Source organism: Trachemys scripta, unplaced genomic scaffold (genome assembly GCF_013100865.1).
Source record: "Trachemys scripta elegans isolate TJP31775 unplaced genomic scaffold, CAS_Tse_1.0 scaffold_26, whole genome shotgun sequence".
NCBI lineage: Eukaryota > Metazoa > Chordata > Testudines > Emydidae > Trachemys > Trachemys scripta.
This window is the reverse complement of record NW_023260511.1, coordinates 1,089,948-1,108,466: the sequence shown is the minus strand read 5'-3', so window position 1 is coordinate 1,108,466 and position 18,519 is coordinate 1,089,948.

The window sequence follows — 18,519 nt, the reverse complement described above, 5'->3', positions numbered from 1 at the left end:
TTGTGCATTTTATTTTTTCCTTTCTGATATCTCCTTTAAGCATCACTGAGATTCACAAACCCCCACTCAGCTGCCCCCTTTCCATGCAGATGCCTGAAATATCTAGACATGTAATTTTTGCTGTAAATTACCTCTAGGTGCTTAAGTTTCTGCCTGTGAACATGCATGCTGCACCTTAAGCAGTCTTCTGGACTTTTATGCCCCAGCAAGATCCTCAAAACAGCTTGTCACCATGCCTCAGTGGGTCACAGCTGAGAATGCCAAATTCAGGACAAACTGCTGAGAAATAGGGCAGACTCACCCAAAATGGGGGTTATTCTATCTTTAGATTATACCAAGCCAGTAACAAAAGCGACCTTCTGTCTCACCACCCTGGTTAACAAGAAATCAAAAATGGAGTCTCCTTTGGCATCCGAACCGTTGGCTCACCGCCCAGACACTGGACTATAAAATGAGAACCAATTTAATCAAATTTAGGGTCCTTCTAATCCCAAGATATCAGGCACTTAGCCAGCTCAATGTATAACTCACATCATACCCAATAATCATGCTGATGCCAATCCTTTAATTAATAAGAACTAAAGGTTTAATAATAAAAGAAAAGAAGAAGAGAGTTATTAATGGTTAATAGATCATATACATATATGTGATTTTTCAGTGTTCATTGATCAGGATCATAGCAGTGATGGGATAAACTGCTAGCTTGCAAAAGTTCCTCTGGAAATTACCCAAACAGGTTGTGGGGTCTTCAATCTGTGTTCAAAGCTGCTTTGTTAGAAAGCCAGTCCAGAGAAATGAAGCAGGAAAGGAAGACAAGATGGAGATGTTTCAGGGGTCTTTTATATCCGCTGCCATGTGCATGGAATTTTATTTTCTCAAACAAAGCTCACAGCCTCTGTTTTTGGAAACTTTCTGGCCTAAGATGGAGTCCAGGGTCACATGAGCACATCACATTTCCTTAAATGCTTTAATGATTCACACTGGCAGCCATTACCCATATTCTTGATGAAGCATCCACAGGAAGAGCTATCTGAGTGGAATGAGCTTCTTCTATGACCCATTGTGAGATCTAGGTGTCATTGATGGACCATCAATACATAGCTGTCTGGCCTTAATGTAAGTTTTACCTGGAGGATATTACCCAGGAAAACAAGTCCATGGGCAATATTCATAAGTTAAGATACGGAAATTATCCATGTATATAAATAGGATAGTAATACATAGCAAATCATAACTTTTCCATTGACACCTGACGTGACATATTTGGTACAATATTTCTTGCAAATGTATAGCAGTGGTAGCAACTATGACTAAATGGTCACATTCAATCATACAGCATCACACAGCTGAAATTCGAAGTTGCTCCACTATATTGCCTGTGGGGCCAATTCCAGTACAGGTATTCACTTAAAATGTTTAGCCCGGTAGTGAGGGCACTTGCTTGGGGTGAAAGAGTCCCTAGTTCAGTTCTATTCTCTATCTGATATGAAAAGGGGTTTCAAACCTCTCAGGTGTTACCAGCTTTGCCCTTTACTTTGGGGTATGTTCATTTATTGGGGTTACTCTTCGGGGAAGGGGGGTTTCTGAACTTCTATCAATGTACTGGTAGAAATACAAAAATGCAAGAAGCCTGGGAAACAAGCAGAGAGAACTGGAAGTCCTGGCACAGTCAAGGAACTATGATGTCATTGGAATAACAGAGACTTGGTGGGATAACTCACATGACTGGAGTATTGTCATGGATGGATATAAACTGTTCAGGAAGGACAGGCAGGGCAGAAAAAGTGGGGGAGTTGCATTGTATGTAAGAGAGGAGTATGACTGCTCAGAGCTCTGGTATGAAACTGCAGAAAAACCTGAGAGTCTCTGGATTAAGTTTAGAAGTGTGAGCAACAAGGATGATGTTGTGGTGGGAGTCTCCTATAGACCACCAGACCAGGGGGATGAGGTGGACGAGGCTTTCTTCCAGCAACTAGCAGAAGTTGCTAGATCGCAGGCCCTGGTTCCCATGGGAGACTTTAATCACCCTGATATCTGCTGGGAGACCAATACAGCAGTGCACAGACAATCCAGGAAGTTTTTGGAAAGTGTAGAGGACAATTTCCTGGTGCAAGTGCTGGAGGAACCAACTAGGGGCAGAGCTCTTCTAGACCTGCTGCTCACAAACCAGGAAGAATTAGTAGGGGAAGCAAAAGTGGATGGGAACCTGGGAGGCAGTGACCATGAGATGGTTGAGTTCAGGATCCTTACACAAGGAAGAAAGGAGAGCAGCAGAATACGGACCCTGGACTTCAGAAAAGCAGACTTTGACTCCCTGAGGGAACTGATGGGCAGGATCTCTTGGGAGAATAACATGAGGGGGAAAGGAGTCCAGGAGAGCTGGCTGTATTTTAAAGAATCCTTATTGAGGTTGCAGGAAAAAACCATCCCAATGTGTAGAAAGAACAGTAAATATGGAAGGCGAACAGCTTGGCTTAACAGTGAAATCCTTGCTCACCTTAAACGAAAAAAAGAAGCTTACAAAAAGTGGATGATTGGACAGGGAGGAGTATAAAAACATTGCTCAGGCATGCAGGAGTGAAATCAGGAAGGCCAAATCACACTTGGAGTGCAGCTAGCAAGAGATGTTAAGTGTAACAAGAAGGGTTTCTTCAGGTATGTTAGCAACAAGAAGAAAGTCAAGGGAAGTGTGGGCCCCTTACTGAACGAGGGAGGCAACCTAGTGACAGAGGATGTGGAAAAAGCTAATGTACTCAATGATTTTTTTGCCTCTGTCTTCACGAACAAGGTCAGCTCCAAGACTGCTGCACTGGGCAGCACAGTATGGAGAGAATGTGACCAGCCCTTTGTGGAGAAAGAAGTGGTTCAGAACTATTTAGAAAAACTGGACGAGCACAAGTCCATGGGGCCAGATGGGCTGAATCCGAGGGTGCTAAAGGAGTTGGCGGATATGATTGCAGAGCCATTGGCCATTATCTTTTAAAACTCATGGCGATTGGGGGAGGTCCCGGATGACTGGAAAAAAGCTAATGTAGTGCTTTAAAAAGGGAAGAAGGAGGATCCAGGGAACTACAGGCCAGGCAGCCTCACCTCAGTCCCTGAAAAATCATGGAGCAGGTCCTCAAGGAATCAATTCTGAAGCACTTAGAGGAGAAGAAAGTGATCAGGAACAGTCAGCATGGATTCACCAAGGGCAAGTCATGCCTGACTAACCTAATTGCCTTCTATAAGGAGATAACTGACTCTGTGGATGAGGGGAAAGCAGTGGATGTGTTATTCCTTGACCTTAGCAAAGCTTTTGATACAGTCTCCCATAGTATTCTTGGCACCAAGTTAAAGAAGAATGGGCTGGATGAATGGACTATAAGGTGGATAGAAAGCTGGCTAGATCGTCGGGCTCAACGGGTAGTGATCAATGGCTCCTTGTCTAGTTGGCAGCCGGTTTCAAGTGGAGTGCCCCAGGGGTCGGTCCTGGGGCCGGTTTTGTTCAATATCTTCATTAATGATCTGGAGGATGGCGTGGACTGCACTCTCAGCAAGTTTGCAGATGACACTAAACTGGGAGGAGTGGTAGATACACTGGAGGGTAGGGATAGGATACAGAGGGATCTAGACAAATTAGAGGATTGGGCTAAAAGAAACCTGATGAGGTTCAACAAGGACAAGTGCAGAGTCCTGCACTTAGGACGGAAGAATTCCATGCACTGTTACAGACTAGGGAACAAATGGCTAGGAAGCAGTTCTGCAGAAAAGGACCTAGGGGTTACAGTGGATGAGAAGCTGGATAGGAGTCAACAGTGTGCCCTTGTTGCCAAGAAGGCTAACGGCATTTTGGGCTGTATAAGTAGGGGCATTGCCAGCAGATCGAGGGACGTGATCCTTCCCCTCTATTCGACATTGGTGAGGCCTCACCTGGAGTACTGTGTCCAGTTTTGGGCCCCACTCTACAAGAAGGGTGTGGAAAAATTGGAAAGAGTCCAGCAGAGGGCAACAAAAATGATTAAGGGGCTGGAGCACATGAGTTATGAGGAGAGGCTGAGGGAACTGGGATTGTTTAGTCTGCAGAAGAGAAGAATGAGGGGGGATTTGATAGCAGCTTTCAACTACCTGAAAGGGGGTTCCAAAGAGGATGGATCTAGACTGTTCTTAGTGGTACCTGATGACAGAACAAGGAGTAATGGTCTCAAGTTGCAGTTGGGGCGGTTTAAGTAGGATATTAGGACAAACTTTTTCACTAGGAGGGTGGTGAAGCACTGGAATGGGTTACCTAGGGAGGTGGTGGAATCTCCTTCCTTAGAGATTTTTAAGGTCAGGCTTGACAAAGCCCCGGCTGGGATGATTTAGTTGGGAATTGGTCCTGCTTTGAGCAGGGGGTCGGACTAAATGACCTCCTGAGGTCCCTTCCAACCCTGATATTCTATGATTCTATGATTCTATGATACTGCTTGTGTCACTTGCATTCTCATACGGAGCTCTAGTTCTCCCTGCTGCAAGTTCCCTCCCAATAGAGCTATCCTGCAGGATCTAGGTTCCCCATGGCTGGCTTCTTCCAGCCCCAGAATGAGACGAACATACACACACATTAACAAAGCACGTCTGAGAGGACTGGTCTAATTAGCATTCCCAAAAGGCCCCTTATATGTCCCTGGATTCAGTAGGCTTGGTCGAACAGCACCTCCAAGCTGTCACCCTCATACACCCAGGAGGCTGTCACTGGTTATGTTTGGTGGTGTACGTCCCTTTTGAGATGTACACGGCTTACAGAAGAATGGGACGGAGTCTGGTGTGGTCTTAGTTTCATAACAAAACTTGAGTGACTCCCTGGTGGCACTCTGCATGCGATTGGCAACGCTTTCCCACGGGCAACCCGAGGAGTTGCCAATAGCATAGAACTAGTAGCGACGCTGCAGGGCCAGGGGGTTGCTCCCATTCCCATAGAATCCGTGCATGTGGCACAGCAATTGTACTTCCTAGGCTCCAGCTGGCAAGCACCTCCAGAGACTCAGAGGGATCACAGGTACAGCATCAGACTTCAGACACTTATGAACAGCAGGGTGCTGCTGCAACAGTGGGATGTCATGGCTCGTGTTCGGGGCCTGTGAGGGGGCAGAGAAGAGAGTCAAACTCCCACACTCCCCCATATATACTGGGAGAATCTGGGACCAATATTGCAGGGTGAACATGAAGCAGTGACCTACATAAGGGTGGCCATAATAAGTCAAGGACTTCTCTGGACTTTTCCTGCCTCAACATCGGGGTAGGCACTGACAAGCCCACCCGACGCGTATTTTCCAATGGTGCCAAGCCGTTCCTTCTTGTTAGGCAAGAAGAGTGCCTGGCAGAATGGAAAAGGCAGTTATACTATTCCTTGTGGGTTAGGTGGTTTATCCTTCCACTCTTTGAGCTGTGAAGAATGAAACCATTTCCATCAGGGTTTCCCATTTTTTCCATTCAGGATTTCTACCTGATAAACACTGGGGCTGGCCCAATTCACAATAAAGCAGGGGCCATCCCAGGTGTGTGTCAAAGAGTGCTCCTTTGCTGAAAACTGTCTGTACATTACTGGTTGGCCTAATTCCCATATTAAAGGAAGTTTTCCCCAGCCTAGTTTTTTGTATATGTTTTGCTGTATTATACCTGGCTGAGCTGCCACTCACTTGTGTAAAGCAGCTATTCATCTGTTACCACCTTCCCTTCCCAGGCACTAGGCAGCTCCACTCCCAACTACCAACTTTCGTGCATGCGCATTTGCCTTCCAGTCATAACTTTAAAGGGAGTGAATGGGGTTTTGGGGTCAGCATCAGGGAGTATCTCTATTTTCCCAGGGGGCTCCAAATTGCAATCCTCTCTCAACTTTACCGCTCTACCACCCCCTTATGGGCATTATGTTGAGCACACAATTTATTAATCTCTGCCTCACACTCCTGATGGCCTGCTGCTGCCTTGTCTGCCTTATTCTCATCTACAAGGAAGTAAGTTGCTGCTCTCACTTCTTCTAACAACTTTTTTGTGTGTGTTAACTCTTTCCTATACTGTTCTGCATTCCTGCTGGCCTTGTCTTTCTCCTCTTGCATATTTCTAAGTACAGTCACCATTTTAAGCTTTTCTGCTATAAATTCACAGCCGTCTGTCTCACATTTGTTCAAATGCTGTTGTAACTGCTTTTTCTACAGCTCCAGTTTCTGCCTTCCCTTTACCATTTCAACCATGTCCAGACATGCATAAAATAATGCCCATGCAGCAACCGCATCCTTTGCACTACCCTGTGGCTTAAAGGTTCAGCAATATTGTCAAAGCTCAGACTCATTTCAATCAGGCGATTCTCATCCATAGAGCATCCCATTTCCCACAGGCATTTCCCCTTCTTCATTACCCATCTCTCTAAACTGTTGGTTTTCTGCTGTCTCAAGCGAGCAACCAAGGGTTTTTTTTATCAGCCATCTCTACTTCCCTTATCTCACTAATGATCCCTACCAAAAGCCCTTTCACGCAGTCACAGTATTGCTCTAAAATCTTTACTTTTAAGGCACAACTCTTTAACTCCTTATTCCATGGTCCTACAGTTATTCTAAGCATGATTCTTAACTTAAAAGTTACGAGACGTTACCAAATATTAAATGAGAGAGAGACCTCACTAAAGAAGATGAGTCTGAAGAAGGAAGAGACAGTTTGCTCCGGTCTGTGCTTCAGCTTCCCCTACTCTGCAGCAACTATTCAACAAGTACCACGTGATTAGGGTCACGTGCTGCCCGCGTTTCTCTACCGATTTGTTACCAGCTTTGCCCATTACCTTGGGGGATGCTCATTTATTAGCATTACTCTACCAAGACATCACCCTCATAGGCTCTTGCACCTGGGTGGGTCGAAGGCTGGGTCAAATAGCACTTCCAAGCTGTCACCGTCATATGCCATGGGTACCATCCCAGAATAGAGCACGCCTGAGCAGGCTGGGTCAAGCAGCACTTTCAATCTGCCACCATCATATACCACTGGACTCAGCAGGCTGGGTCGAGTGACACTTCCAAGCTGCCACCCTCATATGTCCCAGGTTCAGCACATCTCTATCCCCATTTTCACATTACAATTGTTCTGGTAGTAACCCACTTGATGAGCAAATCCCACAGGATTTTTGGGCGCGGCAGGGATCTTTTAGTTTAGGTACGAGGAACGTTGATGCAGATTGAATGAGGAACCCAAAATAAAAACCACGAGGGCAGGGGAGAGAGAGAGAGAGAGAGAGAGAACTAACTAGCTTAATCATGGAAGTTATTTATGGCCAAGTAATAACCATATGGGAGCCAAACAAACAAAACAGTTTTATAATCAAATTTAAGTCAAATTTAATATTATAAGTCAGGTTTACAAAACTATAACTGATCACACAAGTCAGGGTCAGAAGGCTATACCAAGAGAGAGAGCAAGAGAGCTGGGTTCTCTCCACTCCATAAAGTTTGAATCGATCAGGGGCCCCAGGTGGTGGTGGTAGCTGAGGGTCCGGAGTACTGGAGTCAGGCAGAGCCCCCAGCACGATCAGTCAGGAGAAGATGAAGTCCGAATAGAAATGATGCAGATTTTGGATCCAGGCACCAGAACACTTACTTGAGCATGGGTAGGGGGTTTTGTAGAGAAACAACAATGGTTCAAAGGAGAACACTAGATTTGTTTATGTGTAAACAAGGGTGCATACCAAAGTTGATTTGTTCAAGCTAGACAATTATTTTTTGAACCCAATTATAATTTTGGCCTTCACAACATCCCATGGCAATGAGTTCCACAGGTTGACTGTGAGTTGTGTGAAGAAATATTTCCTTTTGTTTGTTTTAAACATGCTGCCTATTAATTTCATTGGGTGACCCTATTTCTTGTGTTGTGTACAGGAGTAAATAACACTTCCTTATTCACTCTCTCCACACCATTCAGAAACCACCACTGTCACACCCAAGTTTTGTCTAAAAGCTAATATTCCCTTTTGATCTCTGAATCAATAGCATATTGTAACAGACAGGAACCATCTGGTTACATTGTTAACATCTAACAAGATATAAGTAAACACAGACAAATGCAATCAATATCTTCTTCTAATTCTCTAACAATACAACTCTACATTTCAGAGCTCTAGTATATCTAACATAACTTTGTTATTTATTTATAAGGAATGGTCCTAATGATCATTTATATACTTTTCTAATAAAGATTGAATTTGGGTCATTTAGCCTGATAGTTGCTTAATCCTTTCTGGCTCAGTGTCACACCTCCTCTGTGTGATGTGAATGGAGGTCTCCCATTTCCTGTGTGAGTACTCTAACCACAGAGGAAAAGCTTATGGGGGGGCCTCCTCAGGTTTTTGTGAAAGCCTAGGTAAAGCCTTCATGGCTGTGAGTCCCACACAGAGTTAGGCCCCTCCCTCCACCCCAGATTTAGGTGCTTATATACCTTTGAGGGGTGGTGCTTATGAACCATCCATTTCCTCAGCATTCCCTATTGGCTTGTTTAGGTGGCCCCCTGCACAAAGTGCCAGTTTTGTCGATCCATTTCTTAGGTGCTTAATTGTCCCCATGCATTGCACAGGGATCCTGGGCATCTAACTTGGGGCTGTGGATGCCACTAGGTGGCAGAGGCCCTAAAAGTTAAGTGCTGCAATACTGATCTAAGGGTTTGTCTACTCTTGAAATGCTACAGCAGCATAGCTGCACCATGTAAGCACTTCAGTACAGAGGCTACCTACACCAACAGGAGGGGTTTTCCAGTCACTGTAATTAATCCACTTCCCCAAGAGACAGTAGCTAGGTTGACAGAAGAATTCTTCTGTCAACCTAGCACTGTCTACACAGGGATTTCGGTTGGTTTAACTATGCCACTCAAGGGTGTGGATTTCTCACACTCCTGTGGGATGTAGTTAAACCAGCAATTTTCTAGCATAAACTAGGCCTAAGTCCCCTTTGTGTATCTAGCCCTTACAGTCAGCAAAGGAATATATTTCTGTTAACTGTAGGTCAACTGCTCAGTGTGAGCGTATGTTACTTATGGATTTCTATTCAAGAAGAAAAGCAAATCCAAAAATTTGTCAAGGGTAAAAATCCAGTGCCAGTCTTTTCTCAGAACATGAATCAAAGGCCAGAACCTACCCAGAGTGGGAGAGAGAACCATATAAGTGAACATTCACAGTAATCAAAATGCATATTCAGAAATTCATCTACTCAGAAGAACTTTGTTAAAACCTAGACGTGGTTGGAAAATGAAATTTCTATTCTCCTGGAAATTCAGTTGTTTTTGTCCCAAATATTGACACTTTTTGTAATGTAAAAATGAATTATTTTAAACTTTTTTATCAAAATGAAATATTTCATTTTGAAATGTCAATTCAAAATGAAAAATTTTAAATGTCATCTAAATGTCATTTTATGTCTAAATGTTTATTTGAAATACAATTTTTTTCATTTTGAATTGACATTTTCACTTAAAATGACACTTTACATTAAAATGTCAATTTGAAATTAATGTTTTGTATTGAATCAACATTTCTAAATTTATAAAGGAAAAATCATTTCCATTTTCCTGATCAAGAATAAAAAAAGTAATAAAAGACAACATTTTTCTCATGAACAATTTTGATTTTGACAAAACCACATTTTGTAACTGAAAATGTTTCATGCATTTTTTTTATCAGCTCTATCAAAAAAAGTATCTTCACAGCAGATTTGTTGCAACAATCTATGCCCTCAGATATTTAATTTTAATGATAATTACATGAATATGAAGGATGAATTTTGCTCCAAAAATGTAAGTGACCTTTCGCAGGCACTTGTTTTTTAAACATTAGTGTATTAATCACCTACACAATGAATGGTAGGGAAAACAGGCACCAAAGAATTGGGTTCACATAAACCAGGATGCTAGGCAGGAAGCTGCCTAAACTAAACCCCCAAATATTTAGTTTTCAAAAGCTGTTTTATTTAAAAAAAAAAATTAAACCCGTCAGTCTTCAATTTCCAGTTTCTCACTGAATTGTTTCCCTCTATATAAAATCTGATGAGAAAATTTCAACCATCTCTAATCAGACCTATCTCCATAATGGCCATGGCAGTGAGAACTAAATTCCCCATACTTTGTGAGTAGTTCAGATTAAAATTTGGCCCCCGTTCCAAATTTGGGCCTATGACTAGCCTACAGAACATATGCTGGCACACAAGGCTTTAGGCACCTAATTGCCTCCTTAGGCACCAACATCCCAGAATCAGGTCCCTTTAGGTTTTGCAAAACCCCTGCTCAACTGCTGCCAAACCCTGTAGTTGCCTAAATTCACTCGGCACCTAAATTTTTGCAGTAACAGTTCCCAAGGTGCCTCTGTTTCTGCCTCTGAACAGGCGCACTGCAGCCCCATGCCAGGCACCGGATGCTCAAACCCCAGAGATTTTCATGGACCTGGGGAAGATAAGTATTCCTCCCCCAACCCACGTACAGGGCCTGATGCAGTTGGCATATTCAACGACCACTTACCAGATATAGCCATGCAAGAGAGCTCATTCCAAACAGGTGTTGGTGTGTGGGGAGAAAGAAGCCCTCCCCCCTAACTTTTAGCATAGTGGTTAGGGCACTCACCTGAGATGTGGAAGACCCTTCCCTCTCTTCCCCCCCAACTCATAGGAGAAGATATTTGAACAGGAGTCTCCCACCCCTCAGGAGAGTGCCCAAAGCACCAGAATGTGGAGCACTCTCACTGGGGGGCCTCCCTCAGTGTCTCCTGTTGAAGCTGTTCCACTCTGCCGAAATAAGCATCATCAGAGCAGGTGGACTGAATCCTGGGCTGCCCACGTCTTGTGTGAGTGATCTGACCACCAAGCTACAGTCATTCTCGCGTGTGGGTGCGCTCTCATTCTCGCTCACCCAGTAACTCATTAGCTATCCATAGTGGAACAGCTTCATCAGGTGAGAATGAGAGCCCCACACTGGAATATCTCATAGGTGTTGTAGGAGCACCAGTGACCTGTATGCTCTGTGTAACCTGTATGCTCAGAAGGTCTGTTACACTCCCCCGCCCTTTTTGTCTCCTCTCCCTCTCTGAATACCTATGAAGTGGTTCCCCCCCCCTCCTGGAATGCTTGTGGGATGAATGGGCTGGTTGAACAGCTGGAAGATCAGAAGAGCTTCCAGGTAGAGGAGGTATCTGGGACTCTAATTAGGCAGTGATCACACACCCAGTGCATGGACGCTGCATGGACACTACCCAAGGTGGAGTGTGACCAACCAGACGCGGCCAAGTCATCTCTAGTTGCAGGCCATGAGGAGCAGGTCCTTAAAAGGGGAAGGGGCCATGTGCTCAGGAGTGCACTCTCAAGCTTGTACCGCCTGTGAAGGCTCTTTGCTCAGACCGCCTGGCCAGTGGTTCGCTGCATTGCATTCTATTGTGCCTCAGGAAGACTTACCTTCATTGCACCATCCATCGCTGTGGTCTTTCAATTCTAATGCCCTGGGTCATATTTCCCAATCCAGAAAATCCCCCCTTAAACCTCAACTGCCCACTTTATCCCCTAGCCATGAGAGTTAGCTCACTTTGGGCCCCCAAAGATCCTCAGCAGCCCCAACCCCACTCCACTGAAGCTGCTCACTCCTCCAGACACCTGCTCTCTGCTCCAACCCCACTGGAAGGCCCTGGACTCTGTCAAAGAGGCACACATCAGGAGATGAGGACCCCAGAGTCCTCAAACTCGCCCTGTCCCCTACAAGGGGACTGGTCATGAGAAACCCCTAATATCCTCCACGTGCCTCTGACCCCCATCAGTGCCTGCAGATGCTTCTATCCTCTGAGACCCACCAGTGTACCTCTATTGCACCTCATACACCTCTCACCCCTCAATCCCTGTTATGTATTTCTGGTCCTGTTCGGCTGTACCACATATGGACTGGTCACAGAGCTTGCTTATTATCCACATCAAGTTTCTTCAGCATTAGATCCTTTAATGCTCTGTCTGGTATGTCTGAGGTTGCATTAAATTGGGTATTTTACATGCAATGCCACCTGGTGGCGCATGGCCCCACAGTATGCCAACATATTTATGGCTGACTTAGAACAACGCTTCCTTAGCTCTCGTCACCTAATTCCCCTACTCTACTTGCACTACATTGATGACATCTTCATCATCCAGACCCATGGAAAAGAAGCCCTTGAGGAATTCCACCATGATTTTAACAATTTCCATCCCACCATCAACCTCAGCCTAGATCAATCCACACAAGCGGTCCACTTCCTGGACACTAGTGTGCTAGTAAGCGATGGTCACTTAAACACCACCCTATACTGGAAACCTACTGACCACTACACTCACCTACATGCCTCCAGCTTCCATCCAGGACACAGCACACAATCCATTGTCTACAGCCAAGCTCTAAGATACAACCATATTTGTTTCAATCCCTCAGACAGAGACAAACACAAACAAGATCTCTATCAAGCATTCTTAAAACTACAACACCCACCTGCTGAAGTGAAAAAACAGATTGACAGAGCCAGAAGAGTACCCAGAAGTCACAGAATGCCACTATCCATCACCTTCAGCCCCCAACTAAAACCTCTCCAGTGCATCATCAAAGATCTATAACCTATCCTGAAAGATGATTCCTTACTCTCACAGATCTTAGGAGACAGACGAGTCCTCGCTTACAGACAGCCCCCCAACTTGAAGCAAATACTCACAAGCAACCACACACCACAGAACAAAAACACTGACCCAGGAACCTGTCCTTGCAACAAAGCCCAATGCCAACTCTGTCCACATATCTATTCAAGTGACACCATCATAGGACCTAATCACATCAGCCACGCCATCAGGGCTCGTTCACCTGCACATCTACCAATGTGATATATGCCATCATGTGCCAGCAATGCCCCCTGCCATGTACATTGGACAAACCGGACTGTCTCTACACAAAAGAATAAATGGACACAAATCTAACATCTATTTCCCCATGCTAACTATCCTCAGACCTTCTTGTCAAACTGTCTGAAATGGGCCATCTTGATTATCACTACAAATTTTTTTTTCTCTCCTGCTGATAATAGCTCATCTTAATTAATTAGCCTCTTAGAGTTGGTAGGGCAACTCCCACCTTTTCATGTTCTCTGTATGTATATATATCTTCTTACTATATGTTCCATTCTATGCATCTGAAGAAGTGGGCTGTAGCCCATGAAAGCTTATGCTCAAATAAATTTGTTAATCTCTAAGGTGTCACAAGTACTCCTGTTCGTTTTGCAGATAAAGACTTGTCATAAACAGATAGTTAAGGGTTAATGCCTCTTTTACCTGTAAAGTGTTAAGAAGTTCACCTAGCCTAGCTGACACCTGACCAGAGGAACCAATGGGAGGACAAGATGGTTCAAAAGGAAGGAGGGAAGTTCCCTTTGTCTGAGTCAGAGTTTCACTTTGGACCGGAGTGGGAAAGCTCCAGAATTCAGCTTCTTATTAAGTAGTGGGTATTAGTGAAGGAAATAAATAGGCTTATGTTTATTTCTTTGTAACCTGTCTTGTGCAATTAGAGGAATCATCAAATTGTGTATTTGGATATTCTTTGTGGAACTAAGTTTTTGCCCAGGGGAACATCCCCTGTGTTTGGAATCTGTTATCTGTGAAAGTAGCTGGTATGCTAATCTCTCCCAGAGGGTTTTCTTTTACTTTTCTTTTCTTTAATTAAAAGCCTTTTTGTAATAACCTGATTGATTTTTCCTTGTTTTTAGATCCAAGGGGGTTGGATCTGGATCCACCAGGAGTTGGTGGGATAAAGGAAGGGGGATGGTTAATTTCTCCTTGTTTTAAGATCCAAGGGGTTTTGGATCAGTTTTCACCAGGTATTTGGTGGAAGAGTCTCTCAAGGCTACCCAGGGAAGGGAATTAGTGCTTGGGAGTGGTGAAAGCCAGACCAGATCTAAGCTGTTAATTTAGCTTAGAGCTTCTCACGCAGGTCCCCACATCTGTACCCTAAAGTTCAGAGTGGGGAAGGAACCTTGACAAGATTAACATGGCTGCTACTTTGAAAATTATACAGTTTAGTCTTCCATTATGTCTCCCCCTTTAAGTACTATTTACAATGTTTTCACTACCACTTTATCATTGAAGTTCAGTACAGGTCAGTCAGTTAAGTGTCTCTGAATCATATAGGTTTTCTAATTCCATGACCCACACACATAATAACTTGGCCATCTGGCCATTAGCTGCCACAGCTGGCTGTGGTCAGTTTGGAATCCTTGAGCCTTCTTCTTCTGCATTTGCCATCTGTACAATTTGATCTAAGGAACAAACTGTAGATGTTGACCTCTTCTGTTGAATTTCCACTGTTGGTTTTGATCACATACGGTCTGCTCTCTGAATTCTTTTTCTTTATGTGAACTGAAGTTATCCATCCTTTTTTTTCCATCCAATTTGACATGAACATGATCAGTAGGTTCTAGACCCATCAGTTCTCTAACTGTAGAACATCTGTTGTAAAAGTGTTTGTAATCTTTTTTTTTTTTTATCTTTTTATCTGATTTGGCCACTCTCTTTACATCTGTCCACTTTAGAGAGAGAACTTTTTTTACAAAATTGGAACAGTAGTTCTGAGTTATTTTGCCATCAGGAGTTGTGCTGGATTATGCCCAATAGCTGCTATTAGTGTTGATCTGTGATTCAGAAGAGCAAGGAATGGATCTTCCTGCCTTATGATTTCCTGAACTGTCTGTACCAGCTATCTCAGCCTCTCTGTTCACTTGTGGGTAATGCAAGCTTCTATGAATATGAAAAAAACATATTATTTTTAGAAATACTCAAATTCTTCTGCAGTGAATTGTGGTCCATTCTCTATCACTAATTGCTCTGGAATACCAAAGTTAGTAAAAGTGAATGTCAGTTTCTCAATTACACTGCAATATGTTATGTCTTTCAAGTACATTATTTATATCAATCTAGAAAAATAGTCCACAATGACCATGTAATGATGCCTGTTAAAATATAGATATTCAGACCTGCCTGTAAAGGCCTATACTTTAAGAACTTAGGTGTATTTTTATCACTTAGCTAGTTACAGAGGCATAAAATAAAGAATCAAAATCACAGTCTGCCTGTGTATGGGCCTTCTCTCACTAGGATAGTCTGAGGCCTTATTCTTAGGTTAAGGCCTTTGTCATATGCTGGGAAGCGTACAGTCACATCCTCACATCCCAAACCAGTCACATTGAAATAAGGTGGTATTGGTCTGTTAGGAAGAGATCCTGTCCTGATGGTGCCCATCACCAATACATAAAGAAACAGATCTTAAGAAGGTTAAAGAAAACTTAGTTTGATAGCATCCTGTTGTGATGCTCTGTACCTTGGGAGAAGACCCTGCGCCCCCATGTTCATCTCTATAAAATGATTGTGTGGTATCCAATGCAAAGTTTGTCATGTTGGGTGTCTTCAGAAGGCTCATGATGCACTGACCATGGTTGGTATAGTGATGTTATAGTAATTGTTACAGTAATCTTATAGTAATGTTATAGGTTATAATTTCATGTATATAGTTATGAGGCTGAAAATGTATCCTCATGGCTTACAGAAAGCCCAGGAAAAAAATCTCCAAGAACAGACAGACAATTCACACGCCATCAGGGCATGTATGGGATAAAACCCAGCCCCACAGGAACAAAGGATGCTGGCCTAGGCACCAACAAAAGGATCTGTTAGACTCTTAGTGAGTTCCCACCCCCTTCTTTACTCAGTTTGGGCCTGCAATGAGGTAATGCATGAACAAGGACTTCACGAACAGGGTCAGCTCCAAAACTACTGCACTGGACAGCACAGTATGGGGAGGAGGTGACCAGCCCTCTGTGAAGAAAGTAGTGGTTCAGGACTATTTAGAAAAGCTGGATGAGCACAAGGCCATGGGGCTGGATGCGCTGCATCCAAGGGTGCTAAAGGAGTTGGCGGATGAGATTGCAGAGCCATTAGCCATTATTTTTGAAAACTCATGGTGATCGGGGGAGGTCCCGGATGACTGGAAAAAGGATAATGTAGTGCCCATCTTTAAAAAAGGGAAGAAGGAGGATCTGGGGAACTACAGGCCTGTTAGCCTCAACTCAGTCCCTGGAAAAAATCATGGAGCAGGTCCTCAAAGAATCAATTCTGAAGCACTTAGAGGAGAGGAAAGCGATCAGGAACAGTCAGCATGGATTCACCAAGGCAAGTCATGCCTGACTAAGCTAATTGCCCTCTATGATGAGATAACTGGCTCCGTGGAAGAGGGGAAAGCAGTGGACATGTTATTCCTTGACTTTAGCAAAGCTTTTTATAGGTCTCCCACATATTCTTGCCAGCAAGTTAAAGAAGTATGGGCTGGATGACTGTATTATAAGGTGGATAGAAAGCTGGCTAGATCACTGGGCTCAATGGGTAGTGATCAATGGCTCCATGCCTAGTTCGCAGCCGGTATCAAGTGGAGTGTCCCAAGGGTCGGTTTTGTTCAATATCTTCATTAATGATCTGGAGGATGGTGTGGACTGCACCCTCAGCAAGTTTGCAGATGACACTAAACTGGGAGGAGTGGTAGATACACTGGAGGGTAGGGATAGGATACAGAGGACCCTAGACAAATTAGAGGATTGGGCCAAAATAAATCTGATGAGGTTCAACAAGGACAAGTGCAGAGTCCTGTACTTAGGACGGAAGAATCCCATGCACTGCTACAGACTTGGGCCCGAGTGACTAGGCAGCAGTTCTGCAGAAAAGTACCTAGGGGTTACAGTGGATGAGAAGCTGGATATGAGTCAACAGTTTGTCCTTGTTGCCAAGAAGGCTAACGGCATTTGGGGGTGTATAAGTAGGAGCATTGCCAGCATATCGAGGGACGTGATCATTCCCCTCTATCAGCATTGGTGAGGCCTCATATGGAGTACAATGTCCAGTTTTGATCCCCACACTACAGAAGGGATGTGGACAATTTGGAGAAAGTCCAGCGGAGGGCAACAAAAATGATTAGGGGTCTGGAGCACATGACTTTTGAGGAGACACTGAGGGAACTGGGATTATTTAGACTGCAGAAGAGAAGAATGAGGGGGGATTTGATAACTGCTTTCAACTACCTGAAAGGGGGTTCCAAGAAGATGGATCTAGACTGTTCTCAGTGGTAGCAAATGGCAAAACAAGGAGTAATGGTCTCAAGTTGCAGTGGGGGGAGGTTTAGGTTGTATATTAGGAAAAAACTTTTTCACTAGGAGGGTGGTGAAGCACTGGAATGGGTTACATAGGGAGGTGGTGAAATCTCCTTCCTTAGAGGTTTTTAAGGTCTGTCTCAGATGATTTAGGTGGGGATTGGTCCTGCTTTGAGCAGGGGGTTGGAGTAGATGACCTCCTGAGGTCCCTTCCAATCCTGATATTCTATTATTCTATTATTCTAATTCTCACCTGACTCTAAAGGGGGGGAACAAAGCCAAGAGGGAAGAAAGGACATGATAAAAGGGAGAGACTTTTGCTATGCTCTTTCTCTTCCACCTACATCTACAGACACCACACCAAGTGACTGAAGAGCTGATCAAAGGGGAGAGCCTGGCTGAAGAGCAACCAGCCAGCCTGTGGTGAGAAACATCTAAGTTTGTAAGGGCATTGAAAGTGTTAAGATTAGCTTAAAATTTGTTTTGCTTTTATTTCATTTGACCAAATCTGACTTGTTAAATTTTGACTTATAATCACTTAAAATCTATCTTTATAGTTAATAAATTTGTTTGTTTATTCTACCTGACAGAGGCTCCCCTTGTGATAACAAACCTTGTACATATCAATTTCTTTGTTAAATTGACGAACTCATATAAGCTTGCAGCGTTCAGCGGGCAGAACTGGACACTGCAAGATGGAGGTTCCTAGGGTTGTGTCTGGGGCCGGAGATATTGGCTAGTGTCATTCAGTTACACAATCCAAGGAGCAGCTTACATGCCAGAGGCTGTGCGTGGACAGCCCAGGAGTGGGGCTTCTCACAGCAAAGCGGGTTAATGCTGGGGAATGGAGTGACCTAGCAGATCACCAGTCAGGACAACAGCAGAGGGGAGCATCACACCATCTCACCCCCCTCTCTCACACTTTTGGTTTTTCTAAAGTTTTAATGGTGGGTACTTTAAATATTCATGTGAAATGTTTGGGGTGTTTTTTTGGAAAAATCATGATGGAAGTCTCCTGGATTCCGTTGAAATTTTTAGAATAAAAGATACAGGGGTGACCAGGGAGATAAACGTTTTTTACCGCCTTTTTGAACAATCCTGAGGTAAAGACAGCACAGGGTAAAAGGCAGTTATTTGCAGACATTAACTACAGAGTTTGGGGGGAATTTGTGAGGAAGTAAATGGTCGGGAGCTATGGAATTGTTAAAAGGTAACGGTTGTGAAGATGTTAAGGAGTAACAGTTGTGGTGTTATAAGAAGAAAGTTTTTAGTTTAATGATAAAACCCAGTTATGTACATGTAATTATTTGTGCAACTTAGTACAGTCACATTGTGTGGGACCCTGGTAGTTAAACGAATTATAC